This window comes from Wolffia australiana, chromosome 11 (assembly GCF_029677425.1).
Source record: "Wolffia australiana isolate 7733 chromosome 11, ASM2967742v1".
Classification (NCBI taxonomy): Eukaryota; Viridiplantae; Streptophyta; class Magnoliopsida; order Alismatales; family Araceae; genus Wolffia; species Wolffia australiana.
Window position 1 is genome coordinate 6,790,377 of NC_135845.1, and position 3,424 is coordinate 6,793,800.

Here is a 3,424-nt window from a genome sequence, read left to right on the forward strand (position 1 = left end):
AAATTGGGCTAATCTTAGTGGGCTGACCCACTAAGGCCAGCCCTCTACGGACCAACTCAGGCCCGCCGCCGCCGCTTGTGCTGCCGATGCTCTGCCGCCTGCGCTACTGCCGCTCCGCCGCCTGCGCCGTCGGCGCCCCGGCCACCTGCGCCGCCGCCCCTCCGCCGCCTGCGCTGCCGCCATCGCGCCGCTCCGCCACCCCGCCTCCGCTCCGCGCCGCTCGCCGCGGCGTCCGCTCCGCCGAGCTGGCGCGCCATCGCCACCTCCGCTGCCGCGCGCTGAGTAGGTAAATTTCACATTTTAGTATTTAAAAATTATTAAAAAATAAAAAAATAGAAAAAAATCAGAAAAATTATTTTCTGCATTAAAAAAATCCGAAAAATTTTGGACAAATTCTAGAAAATTCATATAATCTATTTAAAGTGATTTTAGCACCTAAAACAATTCTAAAGAAATCTATGTCTCTCGTTTTAATACTTATTGTTGTTCTTATATGTAAATTAATTCCAGAAAATTCTAAAAATATTTATTTCTGATTAATTTGCAAGAGAAAATAGAAAAATTAGTTTAAAAATATGATTTTGTGTTTCTCCTTGTATTTTGGCTTAACCTAAATCGTAGGGAATTTTGAAAATGACCTAAAAATCTGGAAACATCCCAAAAAATTGTATTTTTCACGTTTAAAATCATTTTCTTCATCTCAATCTTGAGAAAAACTTCTGAAACTAAATTTCTGCCTCTCTATGGATCGACCCCTTACTTGCCCTATATTAAATGATAGATTATTTAAGTGGAAAATTATCATAAATATTGTTGGCTAAGTCTGAATCAAAACAACAACTTAAAACCCCTAAATTTGGATTTATCAACTGGCGTTGTTTCCGGGGAGGCAATGGAAATTTGATTTCTGAAAACAATTTTAGGTTTAGAATTTCTCCTATCTCCATTTTTTATATGCTTGACTGGAGTTTGAAGTGCAGGGATATTAGTTTTTTTCTCTAGTGGAAAGGGAGACGAGCACTTGGTGAACTCTATACTTTTCTTTTAGATATTTGCGGTGTTTATTTTAATTTTCTTCATATTGGTTGTATTATGCATGTTAGAAGATCTCAGAACCCTCATTGAATAGCTCTAGAATCTGTGGAAAAGACAAGGAATTTGGAAGAATCATGTGCAGAATTTGTGGAGACATTTGACGAAAAGATTAAAGAAATGGCAAACATCCCTTACGATGTGGGTAGAATGAGGAGATTAAGGGAATTTTATGAGCCAGCTGAGAGTAACATTCCACCTAGGATCCATGGCACCATAGATGTGAATGTGAATTTTAAAATAGACCCTCATCTTCATCAAATTTTGCCATCATTTTATGGAAAATTGAATGAAGATACTTATGAGTATTTATATGAATTTGTGGAGAGATGTGATTCTTATAACATCGCAGGTGTGAGTTCAGATGCTTTGAAAATGCGAATGTTCCCTCATACTCATAAGGATAAGGAAAAATATTGGTTCAGAAATGTGGGTAAAAATTTTCAGAATTGGCGTGAGATGGAGAGATGTTTTTTTGCAAAACTTTTATTCAGTCAGAAGGACTAATGCCTATAGGAAAGCAATTAGAGATTTTTATCAGGGAACTGATTCTTTTAGTGAAGCATGGGAAAGATTGAAAGACCTTACTAGAAAATGCCCTCATCATGGTCTTCCTGATTGGCAAATAGTTCAGATTTTTTTATGATGGGTTGATTAACCATGAGAGAGGTAGAGTAGATATTGCTAGTGGTGGTACATTTATAGATAAAACAATTGATGAAGCTACTAGCATTATTGAGAAATTGGCAGATAGTTATGCATATCATCAAGGACTGAGTCGTAATGGGAGAATTTCAGGGCCAAAACGTAGAGGGCTGATTGATGTTAGTGCAATAGAACCTAATTTATGGAAAGATAAGGTATAGAAGGACTTAGGCAAAGTGGGTAAGGTTGTGGAAGAGCTTTCCCAGAATATGAAGAAGATGATGAGCTCCTCCCAAACCTTTACTTCCCCCATCGGCTCACCCTAAACATCATTCTCCTCTTTGTTCCATTTATGAGACTTTTGACCACAGTAATGACATTTGTCCTACTCTTCAACAGGATAATGCATACGTGGGAAATAATCTTTTACAAGCAGCCTGGAATCAAGGGGGCAATTATGGAATTCAAGGATGGAGCAGAGAATGGAAGAAAAACTTCCAGCCACGTCCATATCATCATCAGAACAATCTAAATTATCAGAATTTTGCTTCTAACCCTGATCCAAATTTTATTTCGAATTCACAACATTCATCTTCTAACTCCATGATTTATATGTTGAAGTGGATGATGCTGAAGAAAGAAGAATTACTGAAGAATCAGAGAAGAATGGAGTCTAGAATGGAGATTTTAGAGAGGGAGAATGTTGGACAAGGAGGGAAAAATTCTCAAGGGAACTTCAGAGGTGACAAGAACAAAGGTAAAATTGATGAATTTGGCACCACTATCCAAAATTCAGGTCAACTTCCAACCCAAGGCAATCTTAATATTAGAAATATATCTTGGTTGATCATGATTTTGATAATTCAGAATATGCTCCCTTTAGTAAAAAATTTGAATCTCATGAATCCTATCATGAACATGTGCATCTAAGTGGAATTTCTAGATAAAGTAGTGGGAAGGAATTAGCTGATCCATTTGAAAGAATACCTTGTGATACACCTGATGTAGCAGAAGAAGATAGATACATTGATGATGTGAGAGAAGATCCTGAGGAACCCCGAGAGAAAATGGCAACACCAAAACCTAATCTAAAAGATTATGTACCACCCATTCCATTTCCCCAGGCTTTCAAACCTTCCAAAGCCTCCCTTAGTGATAGTCATTTGCTTAATTTTTTTTTTGAGGAAGCCACTATTACTATTACTTTGGTAGATTCAATTCAGAATATTCCTTCATACTCAAAGTTTTTGAAAAATCTTTGCACTCCATCTAGGAGGGAAAAGAGGAGTCAATTATCTGAAAGTATAAGTTCTACTCTATTAAAGCAGACTATTAGGAAGAAATGGGACCCAGGAGGTCCATTCATGAACTGTGAGATTGAGGAAATGGTATCTAGTAGGTCACTTTTGGACACGGGTTCAAGTTTTTGGTGTTCAACTTTTCATAACTCTCCTCTCCTTAGCTTAATTTCAACCCATGCATTTTTAACTTTGCGCACTTTATTTGAACTATTAAGGCCATCGTGGGCCATTTGTTTACCTTCTTGTTTTTTTATTTTCCTTTTTAGTTTGTCCATTAAGCAGGATGGCAATTTAGAAGAAGTTAGCTAGTCCAATGGCAGCCAACCACAATGGGATGATCAGGACCTACTCCATTTTGGTTTACATTTTCGTTTCCCTTCCCTTGT

The 3,424-nt window shown here is 37.8% G+C and overlaps 1 non-coding gene across 1 annotated transcript; it reads right to left on the minus strand.

Annotated features, from left to right (window-relative positions):
* Positions 1-1,598: 1,598 nt before the first annotated feature.
* LOC144709944 (small nucleolar RNA R71) lies at positions 1,599-1,704 on the minus strand. The gene has a single exon (XR_013583162.1). It is a non-coding gene; the product is annotated as a small nucleolar RNA R71 (small nucleolar RNA).
* Positions 1,705-3,424: the final 1,720 nt, after the last annotated feature.